Below are 26,617 nucleotides of genomic sequence, written 5' to 3' on the forward strand. Positions count from 1 at the left end.
GAGGAGGACCTGCCCTGCCATGCATAAAGGTGAAGCAACCTGCTTCAGGTAGCACCAGTGGAAGCTGGTCCATTAGAGGAAGTGGGGCACTGCCCCACCAAACGCAGCCAGCCCCCTAACTGCCTAGCTTCTTACTTACAACCAGTCCAAAAGGTGGCACAGGCTTTCAGCCTCCTCCTTAGTGTTTATGTTTTCTTTATAGGACTCAGCAGAAAGGAAGCTGTTGCCTTCTGACTTCCCGGTTCCTTTGCAGAGCTACAATGTTAAAGCTCCCTGAGAATTGTAGCTCTTTGCAGGGTATAGTCTCTCTACGACTCTCAGCATTCTTAACAATCTACCATTCCCAGGATTCTTTGGGAGAAGTGGTATAATTCTGATTTAAATGTATAATGCAGGCCAGGCTGTTGTGTCCTTTGTTATGTATCTTTATGAAATTTATGAATTTATCCATTAAGGGAAACACCATATTTTTCTGACTACTCCCTTACAGATGGTATTGTTTGTAATATCCATCTATTTGCATATAAAACCCTCACAGCAGTGGCCATATAGGACGCTGTTTCTTCATGTTCTATTTTTAACAAAGCCATTCATGTAATTTAACAAGAAGAAAACAGAAGCTTGTGCGACTGGATATCCTAATAGTTTTTTCATTAGATAGTTAAATTTCAGTGTTTTGCTCTTGCTGTTTTTAAGACCACTAAGTACATAGTGACTGCTTTAAATGTTAGCGCTTCCCACATTTGTAGCCAGCAGAATGACTTCACAATGCTACGCAGCCCATTCGAGTTGGCACTGAGAAGAAGCAAAGAATCGGTGATCATATACTGAGCAGGATGACATTACAAAGACTAATCCTGGAAGAGGCAAAAAACAATGCAAGCAGAATGACGCAGAAGGAGCAATAAGACGCAATGCCGGTGAACAAGATTTCCCAGCAAATGGGATCATGTCATAAAAATATGTAGCTAATAATATTTAGTGAGGTGATTTATGTTACAAAGGACAAATCAGTCCTATTTAGATGAACGGCATAATAACTAAAGAAGACAAGACAGATGAGTAGGTGGATATTTTCATAGGCAGTCCATTAAAAATTGGCAAAAGAGGCCCTTCTCAACCCTGCCAAAAATGTCCAAATGTGCTAATAATTTTGACTCTGCCCTGAAATGACACCTTTAGGTGGAAATCCTAAAGGTGTGGGAAGATGGAGGAGAAAACTGAAAGCAATCAAACTGCCTCATTCAGCTCACTCCAGTGGGGTGGAAATGATATACAGGAGTGGAAGTCTTGCACTCCTTTTACTTTTGTGTTGTTGTTTTTAACCAAAGCAATATCCCTCCCACCGTTCCCAATAGGATGGAAATCCATACCCCAACTCCATGGTTGTTGTGTCCCCCCCCCATTTGTAGGGCCCAATGGGGACTTCCCCGGCAACCCACTGATACATTCCCTAGCATGCCTCCGTGAAGCCTTTTCCCACTTCAGAGCTTGAACAATGGAGAGGCTAATCCTGGGGAGGTTTCTGCAGTGGTGTGGAAGGGCCTTTCAAAGTCAAATCTCCTTTTACAAGGGGGGACTGCTCTTTCTGCCCTTGAGAGGGAAACCCAAAAACCCTATGGTCCCTGCTTTCTCCTCCCAGGGATCATAGAATTGCAGGGACCACGAAAAAATAGGTGCTTTTTCTAATTATAAGTATAGCAAGTCTTCTGTACTGTGTGATAAAACATAAGAGACTGCAAAGAGCAGATTCCAACTGTTCTGAGGTTTGTTTGTTTGTTTGTTTGTTTGTTTTTTGGTAAAATATTCTATTAGGATATAAACAGGAATGTAAAAAAGCATCCCATACTCATCATACCCAGCTCTGTTTCTGTTCTACTGCAGCTCAGCTTGGGGGAGGGATATCTCACTATCTCACTACAACAAATTTTACATAATTAATTATGCAATTATTTATGTTAGCATCGCATTATTCCACACACCATCCATTTAAAAGCAAAGGGAACACAATGCAAATTAGAGGAAAAAGTCACGTGTCATTAAGTATCATTTGAGGACTGAAAACAGCAACAACAGTGAAAACTAATCTTATTCACTGGATTGATTTCCATTCAAGACATGGGCAATTTCTGTTCCCATTTCCATGCTGTTGAAATTCTCTGAAATCCCTAGATGTGTTTAGAGAATAAACAATGGGATCTTTTTCTATATAGCTCCCCCCTCCCCCCCAAAAAAAAATATCTCCAGGACCTCAGGATAAAATTAATCACAAAGGTACTTGAGGCATATTGTAATGGAACTTTCTTGGGATCCCTTGGTATGTAGTGCTAAAGGTCTGTATCCATTTACTTACTTTGCAATGCAATCTTATGCATGTCTACCCAGAAGTCAGCCCCATAGAGTTCAGTGAGAAATACTCACAGATCTGTGGGTATAGGATTTGCAACCTGACTTACAAGCTTTAGAACAAACATTTCCACCACTGAAGGAAGCTTTCAGTAAACAATAAAAAACCACTCTCCTTTGCAATAAAAACCACAAAACAGATACAAGACCTCTTGAAACAGGTAGTAAATGATAAATCATTCATAAGAAAAATATCAATAAAAATAATAATAAAGCTTGGAGAAAGGAAGAACATTCTTTCAAAAACAAATCTGCCTGGAGAAGATGTTCCATAATCCAAACTCAAGAACTACAATGGGATATCCAGATCAGGCAGCTGCTTCTTGACACACCAGGGCTATGCCACTGTCCACTCCACAGCCTGGCTCATCTGGAGATATCCCTGCATAAATCCCTCATTCTGACTCAGCCAGCGAGCTGAGACCAATGAAGCTTATGATGGCATTAGCCCTGAAAAATGGGCTTTCTGGAGGATTGTCAGGGTTGGAACTGGGCAGGGGAGCAGGACATATGCCACCAAATCCTAACTCAACTCAAGTCGTAACATGACCTGGCAACCCAGCAGAATTTACGCCAGCAGAAAAATCCAACTCTGTTTTAAAGACGCAATTTCCCTCTGCCAGTCTTTGGCTAACTCAGATGGTGAACGGAGTTTGAAAGAGGGGCAGTTTATGACTGCTTAAGTGTCTGTCCTTAGAATTGTTTTGCCTAAAAATGAAACAAGTAGAACTACAGGAGTTAGGATATGGTGAGAGGCTGACATTCTCAGATTATAACAAAAAAATTCCTTCCAGTAGCACCTTAAAGACCAACTAAGTTAGTTCTTGGTATGAGCTTTCGTGTGCATGCACACTTCTTCAGATACCTGAAGAAGAAGTATCTGAAGAAGTGTGCATGCACACGAAAGCTCATACCAAGAACTAACTTAGTTGGTCTGTAAGGTGCTACTGGAAGGAATTTTTTTGTTTTGACTATGGCAGACCAACACGGCTACCTATCTGTAACATTCTCAGATTATGTTTGCCATGATTAAACCCTCCAGGCCTCCCCATTTGGCCCATGAGGGGATTTTTATGGAGGGAAGCCTGCGCCACTTGCACACTACCTGATGTCATATGACACTAGGTGCTGGACAAGTGAACCTGTGCCACCAAATTCTAAAGGAAGAATCCTTCCTGTCCAGTTGCAGCTTCAGTCCTAGCACTTCTTGAATTTGACACGTCTTTCTGTCACCCTGCCCAGCAAGAGCAAAATGTGATAAATTCAAAATGTGATGAATTCAAGCCCAAAAGGAAGAATTGGCAGCATACTTAGAGTGATGATCACTCAGGTGATTGATAGTTGGGAGGTCTAGCTCACCTGTCAAACTGGGTCATGGAGGATATAGGTCAATTTTGGACATGGTCCAGTGGCCGGATCCAATTCCCTATCCCTGCTCGTGGGGCTCTGATGCCAATTTAATTCCCAACGGAAAACTTCAAAGAAGCAAAGATTTGCATGGAACATATAGCGGCATGCAAGAAAAAGAAAACCTCTTGTCAATTTTGCACAGCACCTGTTGGCCCCAGCAGCTGATGGGGCTGGCAGCCTATTTTAGTAAAGTGAGGAATGTGTAGCATATTTGATGAAATGGTTATTCTAGGAAACAAGGGCCAAGTGAAAGAGGTTACTGACAGCAAACCCGATGCCTGTTCACTGAGCACTTAAAATAAAATTGCCATTGGCGGGGGTCAGAGGAAGGGGCAGGGATGCAGGCTTAATATTGATAAAGTCTAAGAAGACCTGTAATACTGTATGTAATTAAAACTCCATTTATCATACCTGACATCATTTAAATGAATTCTTTGTCCCAGAAATTATGAAGTTCTTGGAAAAGTGATCAGTATTCAATTATAATGGGGGCGCACACTCTTAATCTAAATATCAACAGCAAGACAGAGGAATCCGCCTAATGAGTTGTATGTATTATTTCTTACGGGTGAACATAGTTGAAGTCATTTTTAATATCTATATTGCCTGAACTAAGGGGAGCTTGGAAAGATGCTAAGCCTCTTGTCTTAAAAAATAATAATACTCTGCAGGCCATCTTTTTCTCTTTCTTTTTCCCCTAAGGATCTTATTTGCTGTAAGAACATATGATTGCTTGTTGGTTCAGACTAAAATCTAGCATACTGTTTCCCTTGAGGTGCCTCTAGTTGGCTCAGCGCAGGGCATGACAAAGATACCCTTAGTCTCTTGTCTCTCTCATGCTCACAGATATTATGCTTCTCAAAGCAGAAGGTCTCTTTAGCCATTATATTCTCATACTATGGACTGCTATTGCAGTTTAATACTACCTAATGCTTTTTAAAGCCTTCTAAGCTAGGGGCCACTGCCGAATTTCTTGGTTAGTGAATTTCGTAAATGAATTATGTGCCGTCCATATAAATCATGACTTCTTGGAAGCAGCAAGGTGACTGTCCTTTCTGTTTAAATGCACAACTTTGGGCAGTTGGCATTATCTTTCCACACATTCCCCATTCCTGTCTACATTGGGTGCCTGAATTCTTAAAACAAGAGCAACAGGTGCCTCTCTACGGGGGAAACAAACAAATCTCTAAAGGACACCTTTTCTCTGTCTTCAAAAAACTCAGCAAATGTGTGTTCAAGCAACTCTCACTCCACGTTAGGCTGCATGTTGATGTTCAGCCTACTTTTGTCTCACAGAGTTGGTGTGTTCCAGGGATATGGAATGAACTGGATTGATCACTTTAAAGTAACGGATGGGCTGTTTCCTGAGAGCTAAAAGCATTATTTTGCGAGATTAGAAGACTGCAACTTTACCCTCATGCACCAACACATAGAGTGATCTTTCTGCCTTCTGCATCAATGGAGAAAATAGCAGCACCAAACAGAAATCCTGGAAAAGATACGGGGATGTGTCATCAAAATATGAAACTATTAAACTCCAATTTAATATACCTTTGTCACTGGTACTCTTAAACATTGCTGTTGCTTACTTGTCAATTGATCATTTAACAATGAATGCACCACAGAACGTCAAGCTTTTTACTTTTTCAATTTTATTCTACTTTTCATGTCCCTTTCACTTTCCTTACAGTCTGCTTTATCAGTCTGCAGGAAGAAGAAGTGATCTTATAATGAGTCAAGGTGACTGACTCATCCAGCTGCACATTCTTGCACACATATGCAGACAAATGCAGCACAGCCTGGCTCTGGCTACAAAAGGTGGCATTTCAGGAGAATGCTTGCAGGGGAGATTACCTTTGAGTAATACATGGACCTAGTCCCTATATTTAACATAGGAACACACTTGTTTAACACTATGTACATGTGTGTACACTAAGGTCAAGAAGCCTTTCCCTTCATTCAGAACTGTAACATCTAGAGACCAAAGTAAAGGATCTGGCACAGGGCCAGATTTGGAATTTGGCTGTTTTGAAGAACGCCAGGGGTTTGTGTGCTGTTTTTATGCTGCTTTCCCCTCCAGGACTAAGTATGCATAGGTTAAAGTGGGCATTCTGCTAGTGTAGCAGTGATGTATATCTGCCCCTAGTATAACGAGGATATAGGATTGCTCTGCCCGATAACAATTCAATTTTATGAACTAAAAAAAAAAGTAAAAGTATTTTCTTGCCTCCTCTGCTAATAAAAAGCTAATGACCCTTTAACATATCTCCTCTGACAAGTATAGTGTGTGCCTATTATTGTATGTTTCCTGGTGATTTATCTAATTTACTCTTTACAAGGCCATTCGTAGTCTAGTAAATTCATCCCAGAAGAAATATAGTCCTTTCTCCTAGCTTGCCTCTTCCGATGCTCAGTTTTTCATCACGGGGCTTTTAATTATTGGGTTGTACAGACCTTTAAAGGTTGCTTCTCTCTCCCACCAAAGTAATTCTTCTCCAAGTAATTGCATAGATTTTGTCTGAGCAAAGATAACCAGCAAGAATGCAGGCACAGGCTTGGAAAGAAATCTTTGCTTGTGGATTTGTTAAATAGATGTAACATTTCTGTGAAGGTAATGGGTGCTACAGTAGATATAACTTTTTAGAGACGTTAATTAGTGATCTTATTGGATTGTTGTGTGGTGTTCTTCTTTCTTGTTGCTTGCATTTTTAACTACATTTCAAAATAAAACTCCATGTCCAGACGCTTAATAAATGGAACTAATTTGCATAGAAATCATTGTGTTTTTTCCTGCCTTAGGACGCAATGAAGTACAATACAATAAAAAAAATACATCTCTGTATGCGTATTAAAAATAGAGACCTTTGTATATATAATGTTAATGAGAAAAACAATATGTTATTTCAACGCAATTTTAAAACTTCTAACATTATATCACACTTCTAAACTACATTGCATTTGTAAATTAAATTATGCAGCTCTCCATAGTTACTATCAGTCAGTAAAGTATTTATATAGGGTTGTTGTTGTTGTACCATATACTACACAGCATTCATCAACGGCATCTGATACTGTATGGTTTATTGACACTAATTGCAGTGGCAATTTTCTTCATGCAATGGCCATATCATAACATATTCAGGCTACATATCTTCACAGTTTCCCATAAAGAGACTGGTACTTTGCAACACTTCTTCTGCGATCACATTTAATTGTCACATAATAGAGATAACCAAGCACATAACATTTCAGATTTACTCTTACCAAACAAAGCAGTAGTATGAACATCCAGTTCAAGTGTGCAAAAAGATGATAATATTACATCCCTCTGCATGGCAAATTCTTCCAAAGGAGGGCTTGTTAGCTTTCCTCATACACTGTGTAAAAGAATCATTTCAAATAATGACTGGCAGTGATGTGTAGAGCTCATAAATTGAGTTATTTCTCTCTTTTTTACATTATTTCTGTAAAACCATGTTTATCCACAAGGTCATCAGGTGGGCACTAATATAATGGGTCACACTGCCTATAACAAATATCTTTCTTCAGCAGTTTCATATTTTCTTTCACTCATATTTCTTCCATGCACTAGTCTTGCTCAATTCTTGGTGCAGGGATATGAAGCCTGTAACCCTCCTGATGTTGAACTCTGGCCCTCATCAGCCCCAGCCCATATCTTTAATGGGCAAAGATAATGGTTGCTGAATTTGTTAAGTAACTCTGTATATTGTCATATAAATCCTATCATGCACTGAAAGCATGCAAGGGAAGGGGAGATATTGGGGTTGGACCAAACAATCCAATTTCATCAGGTATCCACACAACAAAATGTAGATACCATTTTTATAGTCATTGGCTTGTTGGTGGACAACCTGTTTGTCCTAAATCTTGAAGGCATTTCACACACATAAGAATATTAGGCAATATAATGAACATCTATAGCTGAGCTTCATGCCCAATGAAAAGAATTGAATCCAGTGGGTTTGGTGGAAGGGTCAGAGCAGATGTTCAAGAAGATGAAAAGGTTTGGGGGGGTTGACATTCTGAATGTATTGTTATTAGCATTTCAAAGCCCAAATGCCTTGTTCTCTTTCCCTATGCATTCACTAAATTGCTCATGAAGTAAGGTACTAGCTGGTGTGAATAAAGGGAGCAAAAATAAAGCATAAGTATGTGCAAATGTTAATGGAATTCATGGAGAAAATGGTTTAAAAAAAACATTATATTTCTGCTTTCTGTAATACCATAATGGGGTTGGTTTCTGATTAAAATAGGCAAGGGACTAGTCTGAGATGATAGATTGCATTGATGTGATGACTGCATAGTCCCAGTGCATGGAAATTGTCTTTAAGTAAGTTTTAATTTGCTAAGCCCTATCAAAAGGCCACTGGCATTATTGGAAATCTGTACTCTGATTGTTGTTGGCTTCGAATTTAAGTCCATATTGTCAGCACCTCTGTGTAACTCAGTGGCATCAAATTTATAATAATACCAGAGTGGCTTATGCTCCATTCAGCCTTCCCATTATGTTCATTGAAGAATTTTTCAAAGAGTAGCTTGATGCATTAAAAGTGATGACTCTTTTTCATTGCTTGCTTTGAAAAAGAAGAAGAATATTCTTTTTCTTCCCTCACAGACATGCACATCCAGCAGGACATTTTGAAAACGGAAAAGAACCATATTGATGTCTTTCTTAGGTGGTGCCAAATTAATGATTGATGTTTGCCATTTATAGATTTTTGCAAGATTGCTGGGAGTATTAGCAGTAGAAAATGCCCTGATCATAACAGCTGCAAATTAGACCAAAAATATTGCATCAAAAATTGGACAGTGTTTGATTCCTGCCCTCCTGCTCACATTTTGCCCTTCAAAGGAATTTGCCTCTGGGGACCTGACAAATAATGATAAATTATCCCTCTGGAGCTTTCTTCCTGACTGAACTGCTGAAGTGACTAAATTAACTATATAAACTAAACATTCAGCTTTGGACACTAAAATCGTGTGCATTACTCTTCTCTTTTTAATCAGGTAGCAGTATCTGTCGTGTTGAAATGCTCTTGTTAGTGCAGACATTAGTAATTTGGGGAGGTTTAGTTAAGATTAATCAGATATCACTTTATATCTGTGCTGCTGTTTGTTTTTTTAAGTTTGCCAGTTTGATGGGTATTATTATTTATTGAATTCATTTATATATCGCCCTATAGCCAGGGGTACCTAAAACCAAAGATGGTCCCTCCTCCCCTTTCCCCATCCAGTTCCTACCCTCTATTGTGATGGAAATGTTACTTGGTTAAAAATAGTCCATTTTGAAAAATGTCAGTCTACAGCTACCAGAAATATTAAGGCAATCTCTCCCACTGGTTATCAATGTACACATCCGCCACCCCACCCACAAGAGCTGAGAAAGAAAACCAGTTTGTACTAGATGCCAGATCATTGTACTTAGATGGTTCCATGCTCCTGTTGAGCAGTGGGTCACCATGTTCTGCACCAAGGAAGTATTTAGGGACAGTCCCACCCAAAATATATTTCAGTGGTCTATATGTGAGACAACAAAGATGTGAAGTATAGTTGTTAGGCCCACAGCAGACTGAAGGGAGGCACACTTCTTAGTAGATTGCCAAAAGTGCTCTTGGCCACTGCAAAAATACAGCACAGTAATGGATCCAGGAAGATGCTGGAGCTGATATTAACCAGTTAATGCCAAATCACAACCACAGTCATTCTCAGACCTAACGAAATGCTAGATCGTGCCAATCATCTTCTGTCTAACTTCTCATTCAGCCATGTGGCTCCTATACAGTGACTCTTCACAACAACATAACACTCTGAAATGTTGTTTGACTTGCTATATTTGACAATGAATCCAAACAGAATTCGGAAAGAATGAGATGATAAAGTGCCTAAACCATTTATAAGTTAACTTACACAAAATAGCATGCCTAAATCCCATCTGTGGGTGGGGACGTCTGCATATTTTTTTAATGGAGATTGATTACTGAGCTATTTTAACTTTCTGCAGTGTTGTACTGTATGATTATTAGAATGCTTGAATTAGGGGTTTCTAATAAATGTTTTACTTCATATTATGCTGAATTGTTCTTTTAAATTAACCCTGTCCTTGGGCCCTGTAGCAAAGAGCAGATTAGAAATCCCAGTACTAAATAAATGTGCAATATGAGGGAAATGGATAGCCCAGATGATAAAGATCAATGAACTTATGGTAAGATTCAGTATCACATCAAACAAATAATTCATTTTAAATGACTACAATGAATATTATTTCAAGCATACGTCAAAGGATTGTTGTATGAGCAAGAGAGAAACTTTAACCAATACAGTTTATTTTTGGAGAATCGATAGGATATTACAATCAACACACAGTGCAATTCTCCGAAGCAAGACCAACTGAGCTCAATACCACTTACTGCCATATAAGTGTGTATAGAATTGCCACTATAGTAACAGAATAACATTGCTAATTTTTCTCCTTTCCATCTCCGTCCCTTATTCTTGCTCTTTTTTTATTGGGCAAGAAATCCCTACATCACTATCAAATCTCTGTGTAGCCCTGTAAAAACAAAAAAACCCAAAAACCGTATTATATGGTGAAACCCCAAAACGCTTGTCTTTGATACAAGCCAATTACCTGGCAAGACATATATAAGGTTACTCACTAGATGCAACTGAAAAGATGTATGGAAATAAGTACATAAAAGAGTTATAAATCTTTCATTGGCCACATTATATTAATGCATTTTTCATTTGAAGGAAGTAAAGAAGATGGCTCAGCGGTGTAATTGTTGGCCCTCCCAAAGATAATAGTTTCAGAGAGCTCAGTTTTATTGGCTGTCACAGAGTTTATCTCAAAGGTAGGCAGGATTAATGTGTTCCAAGGGAGAAGATAATTTGTGGGTTCTTGTCTTATTTTGCTCATGTGCAGCCACTAGTGGTCCAGAGTGGAGATGCTTTATAGAAAGAACAATCAGCAAGTTCACTGGGGCCTGGGGGAGCAGGGCCGTCTTTACCCAGGGGTGCAAGGGGTGTAGGGCACCTGGGTGCCAAATTCTGGGGGGCTCCAGGCACCCGCCGCTGAAACTGCCTAAACATATTGTATTGAACTGCTATGTGGCAGCTGACCCTGTGTGAAACATTGCAAATTGCATTTTAATTTTATCACTTACAGTTCAAATTTGTTTGGAGAAATTGTTAAAAAAAATAATGTTTATTTTCGCTAATTGTCATCATTTTCTTTGACTAACTACTTAGGACTTAGGACTCTACTACACATGCGTTTCAGCACGCGATTTTAGTTTTCCATTTCCGCAAAAACGCGCCTAGAGCACACACTATGATTTCTGCGAGCTGCATTTTTTCTTCATTTTACAACGAATGCTAAGCGAGAAACACATTTTGGAGTAATTAGAAATACATTCCAAAATAGATTTTAACAAGACTGTGCTTTGTAGCAGTAATTTAGGGGGGAAAGAGCTCTCTGGAAAGTCTCGCTCACCAAAGCCGGGAGGAGGGAGAGTGACAGGAAAGAGGGAGAGACAGACAGAAAGAGAACGTGCCCATCTAGCGATGGGAGTGCGCACAGACTCTGGAACCTTCCCAAGAAGAACTCGTATATGCACGCTTGCAAGGGCCCTCCTAGCTCCTCCAGAAATAAGGTTGCTCCCACAATGAAAGGCTGCCCAAGATGGCTCTCCCATACATGTGCACAATGCCTGCCCATCTCATCTTTCAGACACCTCCCTACGACCGTAAGTGCATGCATGGAGTCTTTACACCGACTCCCAATGTGTTCTTTGTCTTCTTTAGAAAAGCTGGTTTTAAACAAAAAAACACACACACACCAAAAAAACTCATTTTGGAGGCGCGCACTGATGATAATGATAATAGTGACATAAGCATAATAAAGTTAATTTGGGGGCGAAACTATATTTGGGGGCACTGGGCGGGATCTTTGCACCCTGGTGGTGCATATGCTAAAGACGGCCCTGTGGAGGAGCATTGCAAGACAGGTGTGCATCCCAATATGAATGAGCCCACATGTAGATCACATCCTCAGCAGCAGCACATCCTCAGTGCTTCCATAGATGGGTCTTCCTTGCTTGCTGAATTGGGGCAATAGTTTTATAGATCTGAAGAGAGTTGATTAGAAAATTGATCGAAGGGTTGTTAAAGAATAAGGATAAAACAAGGATGCGGTGAAAGGGAGGTATGGGGAAGTCAAATTTTGTTTGTTGATGTTTGTTTTTGATGTATGTGTTTTTCTTTTTTGTTTGGTGTTTTGTGTATTTTGTATGTTTTGAAAATCATTAAAAATTATTATTATAAAAAAAAAATAGTTTTATAGATCTGAAGTGGGTTGCCTATAGGCAGTATCCCGTTAGACAGTTATAAATGATAGCATAATGACTTTTAGCTGTGCAATATAGCTTCCCCACCCTCTCGACCAGCTCAAAGGTTGGGGAAAAGCCAGGAGAGGGAAATGAGGAGTAGATGGAGCTTGTCAACCTGGGAAAGTAGCCCATCTAGGAGAAGGAAAACTCTGATCCTATCCCTCCGCTGCCTTGCAGCTATCCTCATTCATGAGAAAGACTTGGAGAGTAAATCCTGAGGAAAAGTCTGTAACTGCTGCCTTGCGAGTCATCTTCAGGAAAAGAAAGGACTAAGGAGGGAACCGTACCCAAATCTGGAGTGAAGTTCCTAAGGATGGCATATTGTCTGCCTCATTGTGGCAACTCCAGCAGCCAAGCTGGTGCCAAACGTATTGTTCTGTTTTCCTTTCAACCACATCAGCGAGGCTGAGGGGGGAGTCTTGTCATCTGGGCAGCCCAGGACCTCCATATACACTGCCCAGGCTTGTGCCCTGGAGAGGTCATTTTGGTGCTACTAACACAGCAAAAACAACACAGGAGGCAGCAGTTACAAGCTACCAGTTTCTAGAGCCGCAGCACACTTGCCATTGTCTTTTGAGACAGACAGCTGCCAACAACTTGCAGATTTGCTGAACACTGTAGACTCCAACCTATGCTATCAAGTATGTTCTTGGGTGAGGGAAATCAATAAAGGTATCACCCTTTGAAGGAGCTGGTATTGCTCCTTTTGTAAATGGAACCAAACTTTTACACATGTGTAGACTGATGGTGGTGAAGAAAGTATGGCGGCGAAAGCATCCACGTTGGCTTATACATACACACTTCCAAGAAAGTGTGCAATAGGATTGCAGCAAGGTTCACATACATTAAAATACTGTCTATTTTAATGCTCCGTGTTTTGTTTGCTATTCTGTGGCAGACTTTTCCAACCTAATGCCCTCCAGATGTTTTGGGTGACTCCCATCAGCCCCAGCCATGCTGTCCAAAGGGTTGCCAGTCTTGGTATTAAGGTACCTTACAGCAGTTGTGCTCCATAGAGGAAGAATCTGTAGACTTCTTAAGTTGAAGGAATGCACTGCAGGAATCACCCATCTTTATACTGAGGCCTGCTTCTGATACGTGGATCTTGCCTCTAACTGCTTGCTATTGTGCCCACTCACTGCTGCTGAGTGTTTCTCTTTCCCCAGCTGAGATATATATATGAGTACATTTCACCACTACTGTGCCAGATACCTGGCAGTCGGTTGCTGTCTTCCAGCCAAAGGAAGAGGAGAAGGCAGAAAGCAGACGAGGAGGTTGGGAAGAGTAACAGCGACATATAGGCAGTTGATTCTCTGGTATGCTAGAGATGGATGTTAATATAAAAAGAGAGCGGGTGGCATATTCACAGCCCCATGAGCTCCTTCTACTATATTATGTCTATCTTCAGTCTTAATTATTCAGTAGCAGATGGATTCTTCTGGGTCAGTTCCCACAGGATTAAAGAGTTTGCTGCTGACATATGGTTTTTATAAAGTAGATAACCATTGACGCTTTCCTAGTTCTAAAAGGGTGTGTGTGTGTGTGTGACTGCATACAATTCCAGCTCTTTGAAAATGTTTGAAGAATTATTCCGTCAAAGCTGGCATTTTATTTTTCTTTATGATATAACTACGTTCCACAATGAGATTTCCTTGACATTAACCTCTTCCAAAGTTCTGCCCTCCAAAACCTCTGGAAAAAATATATATTGTTGGGGAGCCTGTCCTGTGGTGTTGCTCCATGGCGTTGCAACCTTCTCCTCCTCTGCTGAACTACCTCAGGGTTTCTGGATATGGAAGGTCGCAACCAGGCAGGCCCAGACACAATCCTGACAGGTCTAGCCTAGTCAACTCTTGACTATGCATCTGCTTTTCTTAGTCTAAATCCAAGGCACTGAGGGGAGAAACAAACATGTAGGTGCTTGTAGGGAAATTATGTGGGCCTTCCTTGGAATTAATGGGCCCACATTTCTTTCTCCAGATGAACTTTATAGGAGGAAACATTACGCAGAATATAGCCAAGAGAAATTGAAGAAGTTGGAAGAAAGCTACAGCCATGACTAAAGACTGACTGGACACATCTAGCTGTGTTGATTCCAACTCTACAATACAATGTGCAGCCCAATCTCAGAGTGGTTAAAAAGAAATCCCAGGATTCTCCACACATCCCTTAGCTTTGGCTTCCTTGAAATGATGGCCTCTGGAGGCTTCTGGTATTTTCTGTGATTTAGGGTTTTATTCACACACACACAGGCTGAGCCTAAGATAGAAGGTCTGCAGCATTAACGCTCCCCGATTTGGTTTCTAGACGGGCTTCCCAATGTGTCAGCACTGGCTCCAGCACAGAGAGCAAGCTGGGCCTCTCCATCGCTTTTCAGCTCCGGTCCCAGTATGGACTGTCCAAAGAGCAGCCAGTGTGGTTGGGCAATGCTGCAGAGCCACCTTTCTGACACAGGATGGCTGCTGCTTATTTTGACAAGGCAACAATGAGCTTTGGGCTGGGAAGGGACCCTTGTGGCACCAATGCTGTTCTTCCCACAGAGTGCTCATTCATTCCCAACTCCACCACTACTCTGACTTAACCCTACGCTGTCCAGGTATGAAGCAGTGATGCTGCTGTCAGGAGAGCAGCAACACCCGGCCACACCAGCTGTTCCTAGGCTGTTCTTTGTTTTCTGTCAGGCACAGTTTGATAACACCAAAAAGCTTGCCCCCATTCTGCTCATCTTTCAGAAGGCTTCCCAGCTATTTGCTTCTGACACAATATATTGCCTTAGCTGACATTACGGAACTTATTTAACAGGCCTGACTAGGCTATTTACTTAACAAAGAAACTGGGATGACCATTTTAACGGTCTATCTCCGCGCGCCCCCCTCCTCCCAGAATCCAATCTTACAGCTTTAAAATCACAAGATTGGCAGGGTCCTCTAAATCCATTTAGTCTAACTTTAAACTAATTCTACTATGCACCTGCTACTTCCTGCATGTGTGTCCTGAAAGCTTGCGCGCTTGGTATGCTATCGGTTAGAACCATAAAATTAAAGAGTTTATATACCTCATAATGAATCATCAGAATATCCCAACCAATCCCCACTTGATTTTAAAACATCAGACTTCTTACTTGTAGATCTCCAATCAATGATGCTATCACAAATTTCAGTTTGGGGGAAAGAGTTCTATGGGAATATGCACATGTGGAATTTTAAAGTTCATATCTAAGATGAATTCATCTAAGATGAATCATTTGGTATTGAATATTGAGGTTATGTGGTAGATGTAGGCTTGTAATTAATTGAGTGGTGTGTCAGAGTGCATAAAGGCATGGTCAAATCAGCCTTAAACCTGTGGACTCAGTAATGACTGGATTGCCATGAATCTGAAAATTTTAAACATCACAAGGATGTCAAGTTTACAAAAGTCTAACTACGGGGCTAGGTCATGCTACTTAAAGTTTTTGGTCATGTTTTGTTTTGTTTTAGCCTTGAGATCTTCTTTGAAGTTGAAAACTAGAGGACAAATGGTTGATTTGTAGCAAAATTTGTAGCAGAAAGCTTTCTACGCTTAAATAAAAATCACTGGTTTGCTTCCTTAGTGAGTGAAGTTGCCAGGAACACTGTTTTATATTCCCTCTCTCTGCACCCACCCAGAGTTCCACAACATGCCAAAGACATTTCTCCTACCTTCTCAATCCCTTTGTGCTAACAGTGTTATTCATACGTTTTTCAGCTTTCTCATTGTCTACCACTCGTATGAAGTTTCAGTCCCGGTCTCTGTGGCAATACAATCACCATAGCTATGTTTTTGTCACCTGCCATTGCAATATTTTATAACTGTTACAATATATTTGGTCTCTGCCTTGCCTGCCGATCTCTTGCTTAACATTGGGGGATAGAATTTGTATCTATAACAATAACACTTTGGGGCAAGAAAAAAAAATCAAGAACTGAGTTTTTTATATATGCAAATAAAGACGCAACTTTTCTGTGCAAATATAAGTTGCTTTAAGAAAATTTGTTAGTGAACAGATGGCCGCCAACTCCCATTCATATTCATGAGTGCATTTATTTCATTATGCCTTCCCCTGGGAAAATGCCATGCTTCAGCTTTTATAAGTTTGTATGGCCATCAAATTGAGCAGTCAAAAGCCCTCTGTCAAAAGCTGTGCTGCCGTAGAAATTGGAGGAAAGTATGTGAAAAGCCTTTTCCACTTTTTGTCTTGACTTTTATCGCCTCAACACCTGTTATTTTCAGATCTCAGAGATTTTTATCAGGCGTAATAAATGCTGCATTTTGATAGATAAGCAGACATTTTCATTTAAATGGTGCTGCTCTACCTCACATTCATGTGATTCTTCTAATTAAGTGTTAACAATTTCGGGACCCACATAGTTTGTCTGCGTTATATGATTCCCAAACCATCTGATGCTGCTCTCCAAAACTGCCAAATGCGTATTTTGCAGCGGGAGGACATTTCTGGGCACAGCTCCACAAACACAAGTATGATGCCCACCACAGATTTATAGTTGTTCTTTGCTTTCTGAGAGAAAGTGAGAAACCTTTTTTGAGGTGCAAAATGTAAACCGTAAATAAAACAGATCAAGCTAAGTATAAAGATTCAAAGCAAATAACTACAAACCAAATTGATTGCAACTTTCCTTGACAGAAAAAGAAAATGCACACCCAGATGAGCAAGGATAATGAAATTTTTAACATACAACAAATAGGTCTGTGAACATGATTTATAAAATGCAGTGGAGCAGATTGCATGCAGGACCCAGACTGTGACTTTGACCGTGACTGCTCCCACTTATTCTTCCTTCTTGCGCCCACCTAATGTTTGGAATATTTGCTTTCTTCCTTATTGTGCCCCCTGGAATATTGGGAATATTTGCTTCCTCTAGCAAACAAAAAGTGGTGTCCCATTTGTTATGTTTTTGGTTATATGAAGATGGTCCTCAATGCAGAAGAAACACTATTTTCCTTTGATTGCTTGGGTCAGTGCTGTGCAGACAAACACATACACATTCCTGCCCCCGCCATCCATGCTATCTCACTCCAGTTAACCATTTCCATAAACAGGAGAGGCTTTCAGTGAAACATATATATATTATGGTTGCCAGATGTCTCTTTTCTAAAAGACTGCCCTTATTCCAAAGGATGTCAGTCCCATAGGCTATAATTGAATATAATGGGTGCCCCTTATTTCGGAGCAGCCAAGGCATCACAGAACAAAGACTGCAGCTCCATGGTGTCTTTTAATTATGAACTCTCAATCTGGTAACCTTAATTCACACACACAACTGTGTGCTAGACTATAGGCATATCATATGCCCCACCGCATCCCACTGAAATACAAAATATCTTGCAGAGGCAAGCAAGATTTATTTTTCACCTTCTTTTTCTAAAGGTTTGCAGTTTAATACTGCAAATTTGGATCCGGCAGTCATTTCTCTGTGTATCTGTGGAGGTAGTAATTGCTTCTTGCATGAGTAGCAGTGACAAAGTTGAGCTTGCAGTTGTGACTTGAGAGGTACTGGGAAAAAATTATACAGGGGCTAGAAGGCTCACGGATTTCTACTGATTATAGTCACCTATCTGATCTCAATAGGATCTTTTACACATTATGGTTGTTATCCAGGAGCTCATGCATGCACTGAGGAATTTGTCATTTTCTTCTATAGGTGAGGAATTTTTATCCATGTACTGGAGGAAATCCATATGTGCATGTGGATCTGTAGGTCATTGTACCTACCCTGTTTAGTTTGCATCCCTGTATTTATTTCGCTCTTTAAGGAAAATGCGAAGGGAATAGTATGCAGCAAACAACAAATAGTAAAAAAGAATAGGATAAAAAAAATTAAACTCCTATTTTAATCTTTTAAAGGCCAATTAAGAATGTGTAAGCATATCATCAAGCAGTCCCATAATGTCCCAGCTAATAATTTCGGGGAAAGCATCTTTCACCCACCAAGGAGCCGGGTGAACAGAAATGTTTCTAAATTCCCCCTAAGAGTTAATAAGGAGGGAGATAGACACACTTCAAGAGAAAGTGCATTCCATAAATCAAGAGCCACCACCAAAAAGGCTCTGTCATAGGTCAATGTCACAGGTCCTCCCCTGCTGACCAGAGGGCACGAGATAGTTGATTTTGGGAGACCCACTCTTTCGCTACTTGGGTTCTCTTTCATTTAGGGCTTTGTATGCATCTGTTGATATAATATCTTGTGATCAGCCCAGCAACACATCAGCAGACAACTCAGTGCTTTCAGTACGAGTGACACAGAATCCCATTGGACTGCCTCAGTTTTTACAGCACAGGGTGAGATTTCATGGTACTAAGTATTTTTCAGTCCTCACAGGTGAGCACGTATTCTGTCTTGGCCAAACTCCCCTAAAGAGCTAGGAAACCAATGAAATTAAACATCCTCTTTTAAATTAAACCAGCTTCCAAAGCTTAAAGAGATATGGACAGGAAAGCAGGATGACATTAAGAAGTTTTCTGCTGAAAGGCTAATCTGACATGAACTGGATAAAACACTGAAATGTTCTTTTGGAGAGCTTTACTTAAACAGAATCTAATCACAGCCAACATAATGTTACAATTAAAGCTGTCAGCTGTCTGAACAGAGACTAAATTTTGCCCTTGGCAGTGAGCACTTGAGGTGAAAAGGTGCTTTATTATTCTATCCTGTTTTCTTCTTTAAATAAAATATAACAAAATATGGTTAATGTCCCACCATTTGGCTTAATTGACAAAAGAGTGCTTTTTAATTAAATAAAATGTTCGCAGCTATAGTGCTTTAAAAAAAGAAGAACTGTTAGATGAATGAGCTATTCCCAAAGGGTGCTCAAAGGTTCATTTAATTTTAAAATGATTGTAGACTGAAATAACTTAAAAGGGAGAATGGTACATTTAATCAAAGAAGGTAGCTGCTAATATAAAAACAAATTGTTCGACCATGGAGAATGTAAAAGCTGGAGAATCTTGCAAAACCAGCAGGGAAAATACCTTGAATATAGGTCTGCCCTTGTCACTGTGGGTTGAGTATTAATATTATTGAGGATACAGCAGAGGGAGTTGCCTACTGACACAATGGAATGAATTCAAAGAGCTCTGGGAACAGGTAGGAAACACATCCCAATGGGCATTGAGCAGCTGTTGGCTCCCCCTCTCCCCAAGCTGTATCTTCTGTAGAAATGCTGGTGATGCTTGCCGGGTTCAGCCCTTGATGTGGGCTTACCTCTAAAAAGTGGCCTTTGTAGGAATCCCGTATTCTTCTTCAGCTTATATTAAAATCTGAGCCAAGGAAGAATCCCCAATTTACTAATGCACTAAGTTCCCACTGATTTCCAGCTCCTCTCCTGCTTCCCTGTAAACAATGCGTACCAGACAGGACTCAGCTAAACTGGTAAAGAAAAGGCGTTTTAATTTTATATATAAAATTAATTTTATAATGAATGATTTTAGAGAGTTGTTTGTGCTGTACTTTTGTACTGTTTTATTGTTGTTAGCCGCCCTGAGCCCAGCTTCAGCTGGGGAGGGCGGGATATAAATAAAATTTATTATTATTATTAGTGTTGTATATGTGATATAACACTGTGACACCAGATGGCGCTGTGGAGTCCCGTCTTCCCCTACAGGATTTCCCTGTGTGATTTTACAACGTGCTTAACTGAACCACTTACTTGTGATGTCTAGATCCAGCCTGTGGCAGCTGATCTCTCCTTCCTCTCTCAAGTGCACTGGTAAAGCATCAGGTGGGTGGCTCTGCCCTGCTTTTTAGCCAAAAAGGCTCCCAGAGCAGGCTTACAGATTAAACCCACACACCAATACAGTCCCTGTTCTCAGGTTTGCAATCTGAAAGTAAAAGAGATAATAATAATAACAACAACAACAACAACAACAACAACAACAACAACAACAACAACAATTTATTATTTATACCCCGCCCATCTGGCTGGGCCTCCCCAGCCACTCTGGGCGGCTTCCATAAAAACCAAAAATACAGTAAAATATCACACGTTAAAAACTTCCCTGAACAGGGCTGCCTTAAGATGTCTTCTGAATGTCAGGTAGTTGTTTATCGCTTTGACATCTGCTGGAAGGGCGTTCCACAGGGCAAGCGCCACTACCGAGAAGGCCCTCTGCCTGGTTCCCTGTAGCTTTGCTTCTCACAATGAGGGAACCGCCAGAAGGCCCTCGGCGCTGGACCTCAGCGTCCGGGCAGAATGATGGGGGTGGAGACGCTCCTTCAGGTATACTGGACCGAGGCAGTTTAGGGCTTTAAAGGTCAGCACCAACACTTGAATTGTGCTCAGAAACGTACCGGGAGCCAATGTAGGTCTTTCAAGACCGGTGTTATATGGTCTCGGCGGCCGCCCCCAGTCACCAGTCTAGCTGCCGCATTCTGGATTAGTTGTAGTTTCCGAGTCACCTTCAAAGGTAGCCCCACGTGGAGTGCATTGCAGTAGTCCAAGCGGGAGATAACCAGAGCATGCACCACTCTGGCGAGACAGTCCGCAGGCAGATAGGGTCTCAGGCTACGTACCAGATGGAGCTGGTAAACAGCTGTCCTGGACACAGATTTGACCTGTGCCTCCATGGACAGCTGTGAGTCCAAAATGACTCCCAGGCTGCGCACCTGGTCCTTCAGGGGCACAGTTACCCCATTCAGGACCAGGGAATCCTCCACACCTGCCCGCCTCCTTACCTCCAAAAACAGTATTTCTGTCTTGTCAGGATTCAACCTCAATCTGTTAGCCGCCATCCATCCTCCAACCGCCTCCAGACAGTCACACAGGACCTTCACCGCCCTCACTGGTTCTGATTTAAAAGAGAGGTAGAGCTGGGTATCATCCGCATACTGATGAACACTCAGCCCAAACCTCCTGATGATCTCTCCCAGCGGCTGCATGTAAATGTTGAAAAGCATGGGGGAGAGGACAGAACCCTGAGGCACCCTACAAGTGAGAGCCCAGGGGTCTGAACACTCATCCCCCCCCACCACTTTCTGAACACGGCCCATGGGGGAAGGAGCGGAACCACTGTATGACAGTGCCCCCAGCTCCCAGCCTCTCCAGACGGTCCAGAAGGATGTTATGGTCGATGGTGTCAAACGCCGCTGAGAGATCCATCAGAACTAGGAAACAGCTCTCACCTTTGTCCCTAGCCCACCGGAGATCATCAACCAGTGCGACCAAGGCAGTTTCAGTCCCATGATGAGGCCTGAATCCCGATTGGAAGGGATCCAAGGGATGGAGAGATAGAAAAAAAGAACTCACATTTGCTATAAAAATGCACCTCAGCGTTTTAAAGAAATATACACCGTCATATACCATGAATCACAAACTATTGGGATATTGTTCTAATATTATTCTAATGATATCGGCCAACTCCTGCTCTTTCTGCACTCTGCATGGACCATATAAATCCACATTCAGAAATGAAATCTACCTTAGGTTTTTTCCCCCCATGACTGCCTATGTATTGTGACCTCTTTAATGAGACTTTGATTTTCCAGACATTTTGGGATGATTGATTAATACTGAATTCACAAAATATTTAATTACTAAGCTCAAATCCACTTAAACTTTCCTGGCACACACACCTACCTCTTTAGAAAGATAATAAATGAGCTGGGAGTGAAGATTTTGCCCTCATAAATCAAAATATAGCAGTACAGTTGTTACTCTGCACAGATCAATAAACTGCCTTTTGGAAGTTAAAAGTACTGGAAGAGTCATAAAATGGAGCTGCCAAACCACAAAAAAACCTGATGGTATTTATGTATTTCTCACCAGGAAAACTCTTAACACAAATGAGTCATAGTATTTATAATTGCGAAGTTAAGATGCTATTTGTATGCCTTGCATCCAGAGGTTCTGTTGAATTATGCTAATATTTCCAAACAACATGTTAACAGATATCTGGACAAGTGAATTTCATTCTTGATACATCACATTTTTGAAATTTCATGAACGGTCGAAAGCCGTGTAGTACATTAAAGACTAACAAATTTAATGTGGCATAAACTTTTGTGGGCCAGAACCAATTTCATCAGATGTTCTGTTGCGATAAGCATTCTTTGTCTGAAGCCTGTCTGATCGTAAAATTCTTAGTCTTTGACAGGTTTCTTGTTTTTATTCACAGCGGACTGTTACATATGTCTACTCAGAAGTAAGTCCCATGAAGCTCAATGGGACTTGCTCCCATGTAAAATGTATGTACAGTGGTACCTCGGGTTACATACGCTTCAGGTTACAGACACTGCTAACCCAGAAATAGTACCTCAGGTTAAGAACTTTGCTTCAGGATGAGAACAGAAATCGTGCAACAGTGGCATGGCAGCAGTGGGAGGCCCCATTAGCTAAAGTGGTGCTTCAGGTTAAGAACAGTTTCAGGTTAAGAACAGACCACCAGGACAAATTAAGTTCTAAACCCGAGGTACCACTGTATTTGATTGCAGCCTTATAGTGCAATCCTACTCCATGAAGTAAGGATGGTGAAGTTCATTAAAAGTGAGCAAAAGGGCAACTTCTGCCAGAGCTTGCACGCTCTGCCAGAAACCTGTCTCCTGCCTTATATGTGAGAGCTCACAATACCAATATGTCGGTAAACTTTCACCCTGAACTTCCCATCACTGTTCATGATTTCTGAGATTAAGCTCATAATTCAGCTCGCTTTTTATACTGTATATTTGACCTGCCTGTGCACTCTTGTTACATTTAGGTGATGATTTGTTACCCTGTATCCTGCACTGGTACTACACAACAAACTTACAGAAGAGATAGATAGATAGATGATAGATAGATGATAGAAAGATAGATAGATGATAGATGATAGATATAGATAGATAGATGATAGATAGATAGATAGATAGATAGATAGATAGATAGATAGATAGATAGATGATAGATGATAGATGATAGATAGATAGATGATAGATAGATGATAGATAGATAGATATAGATAGATAGATAGATAGATAGATAGATAGATAGATAGATAGATAGATGATAGATAGATGATAGATAGATGATAGATAGATAGATAGATAGATAGATGATAGATAGATAGATGATAGATGATATAGATAGATAGATAGATAGATAGATGATAGATAGATGATATAGATAGATGATAGATGATAGATAGATAGATAGATAGATGATAAATAAATAGATAGATGATAGATGATAGATAGATGATAGATGATAGATAGATGATAGATAGATAGATAGATAGATAGATAGATAGATAGATAGATGATAGATAGATAGATGATAGATAGAGATAGATAGATGATAGATGATATAGATACAGATTTTATCTACTTCTGTCAGCAATCAGCAACATGCATTACCAAAAGCAGAAAATAAAAGAAGTAAACAAGCTTTGATTGCTAAAAATGTCATGATGGCATGCATCTATTTCATTTATAACAATGCACACCATTTGCACCTATTATCCCTCATTAGCTATAATCTTATACTGAATTAGAAAAGTTTTGTATTAGTTTGAATAGCTGAAACTTTCTTCAGAAAATATACTTTGTTTTTAGGAAGTGAATGTTTTTCCAAGAAAAGTCAAGGCCGATTAAGTGCATACTTTTACAAGAGTATATATTTTACATATTTTGTATTTGTACCTAAAACTTGAAATTGGTCATATGATTCTAATTGTGCCATTATTCTCTTTTCCAATGCAGCAAGATAAGCTAACAATTATGTAAGATTCACATTAAATATGATTGAAAATTTCCATAGTGCTGGTCATTGACTGAATTCAGCTCTAGGTAGACCTATTTAAATCAGTTAGTTGTGCACGTTAATTTCAAAAGATCTGCTCTGAGTATAACAAAATTGGATACCACCCAATGAATGGCTAACACTCGCAAACAAGTCTTGAAATTAAAAGAACCCTGCTTCTTGGAAGAAAAGCAATGAGAAACCTAGACAGCATCTTAAAAAGCAGAGACATCACTTTGCCAACAAAGGTTCGTATAGTGAAAGCTATGGTTTTCCCAGTAGTGATGTATGGAAGTGAGAGCTGGACCATAAAGAAGGCTGATTGCCGAAGAATTGATGCTTTTGAATTATGGTACTGGAGGAGACTCTTGAGAGTCCCATGGACTGCAAGAAGATCAAACCTCTCCATTCTTAAGGAAATCAGCCCTCAGTGCTCACTGGAAGGACAGATCCTGAAGCTGAGGCTCCAGTACTTTGGCCACCTCATGAGAAGAGAAGACTCCCTGGAAAAGACCCTGATGTTGGGAAAGATGGAGGGCACAAAGAGAAGGGGACGACAGAGGACGAGATGGTTGGATGGTGTTCTCGAAGCTACCAGAATGAGTTTGACCAAACTGCGGGAGGCAGTGGAAGACAGGAGTGTGTGGTGTGCTCTGATCCATGGGGTCATGAAGAGTCAGCCACGACTAAACGACTAAACAACAACAATAACAGTGGTAACTGGCGTACCTTGGGTTTGGCGTGGTGGAAAGCAGGGAGCACCACAGTTGATGGAGCCAGAACCCAGAACAGGCAGAGCTACCTAATTCGTACCAATCCTCTTCCATACTAAGTTCTACAAGGGCAACATTGAGCCATAGAGGTGGAATCTGATAAGCGGTGCCATCCCCTGGACAGGTTGTGAGTAAGAAGGCAGGCAGGAGGGAACTGGCTGAGGGCAGATTGAGGTTGGTGGGGCAGTGTCCCATTTGCCCTAATGGACCAGCCACCACTGTACATAATATCCCTTCATAAGGTGAGAATTAGTTTTAGAAAGTATTAATCATATTTCTTGCTTTCTTTATGATGGAAGGATTTCATGAATTAAAAGTGTTTAGAACACTAGTCAGAAACCAACAATTGGAGTGGACAAATGCAGCATATAGATTTGAGGAGACTGCTGTAATTTCCTCTCAAAGACAGATAGAGCATTCAAAAATACAGTTAAGAGAGTACACTATGCACAGGCGGCATAATGAGGCCATTGTAATAATCTGGCTCTGATTTTTATTTCCTTGGCTGTCATGTATTGTTTATTATTAAACGGGGTCTTGGTTTTGCTAATTGGTTTAACGCAGAGACAGGCCATCCTTGTCATCGTTTCCTTACAAACTGTCCATGTTATGATATCAAGCTTGTTTTTGAGTGAAATTATTATGTCAATTCAAAAGCTCTCAGAATGATTTAATTAAAAATGATTTGTTTACTTTTTAGCGGGGAATGTATGGGTCATAAATATGAGATAACCTGCCATCTGCTCATTATGCATTCTTCAGTGATAAATTTGTGTGCCAAAAAAAAGCGCTAATAGAAGCACTATGCATTCCCTATGCATGCTTACTCAGAAGTAAGTCCCTTTACTACTCCCAGATAAGCATCAAGGGGATTTTTTTTAGCTTTAGTAGGTTTTGTCACCTTTGTCAAATCAGCAATAACTAAAAACCAGATTGAAACACATGTCAGCATTTACCTGTTTGGATAGGCTTGACCGAGCAAAAATGTTTTTAGCAGACGCCAAAAAGAATACAGTAAAGTTGCTTGCCTGATGTCAATAGGCAAGGAGCTCCCAAGTGCAGGTGCTGATTTCATTTATTACAAATGTGGAATGAACATTACGTGCATGTGTAACAGTGCCAGTTCTACAGATCGAAGCAGATGAGCAGGTAAGGCATTCTCGCAAGTAAACGGGTCCCAAACTGTTAAGATCTTTATGTAGCAGATGAATAACTGGTGCAGGTTTCTGAGCAGAGGTGTTATATGCTGACAGGTTCTCACTTCTGTCAGCAATCGTGCTGCAGCATTCTGCATTAACTGCAGCTTCTGGAAGGGAAGTCCTGCATAGAGCACATTGCACCAATCCAGTCTTGAAGTAACCAGTGCATGGACTATTGTGGCCAAGCTTTCCAAGTCCAGGAACAGTGACAAGTTGTCCATGGAGAGCCAGTGTGGTGTAGTGGTTAAGAGCGGTAGTCTCGTAATCTGGTGAACCAGGTTCGCGTCTCCGCTCCTCCACATGTAGCTGCTGGGTGACCTTGGGCTAGTCACACTTCTCTGAAGTCTCTCAGCCCCACTCACCTCACAGAGTGTTTGTTGTGGGGGAGGAAGGGAAAGGAGAATGTTAGCCGCTTTGAGACTCCTTTGGGTAATGATAAAGTGGGATATCAAATCCAAACTACTACTACTACTACTACTACTACTCCTCTTCTTCTTCTTCTTCTTCTTCTTCTTCTTCTTCTTCTTCTTCTTCTTCTTCTTCTTCTTCTTCTTCACTTCCATGTTAGACTGCTGCAAAGCACTAAAAGCTGGCAAGATTCCTCCTCTGATTGGAAGGACACCACCCCCATCATGAATATAGAAAAGCAATTTCTACAGCTTTCAGAATGGTG

General features: G+C 40.7%; 1 protein-coding gene across 1 annotated transcript in view; it reads right to left on the reverse strand.

Moving 5' to 3' along the window:
• Positions 1-14,805, reverse strand: part of LOC309365082 (histone-lysine N-methyltransferase SETMAR) — a 307,480-nt gene extending 292,675 nt beyond the window's left edge. Inside the window, exon 1 of the mRNA XM_081903222.1 lies at positions 14,802-14,805. The gene's annotated coding sequence lies outside the window, so the exon portion shown is untranslated. The remainder of the gene's footprint in view (positions 1-14,801) is intronic.
• Positions 14,806-26,617: the final 11,812 nt, after the last annotated feature.

The sequence above is a fragment of the Podarcis melisellensis genome (assembly GCF_964234715.1).
Source record: "Podarcis melisellensis genome assembly, chromosome: 2".
Taxonomy (NCBI): Eukaryota; Metazoa; Chordata; class Lepidosauria; order Squamata; family Lacertidae; genus Podarcis; species Podarcis melisellensis.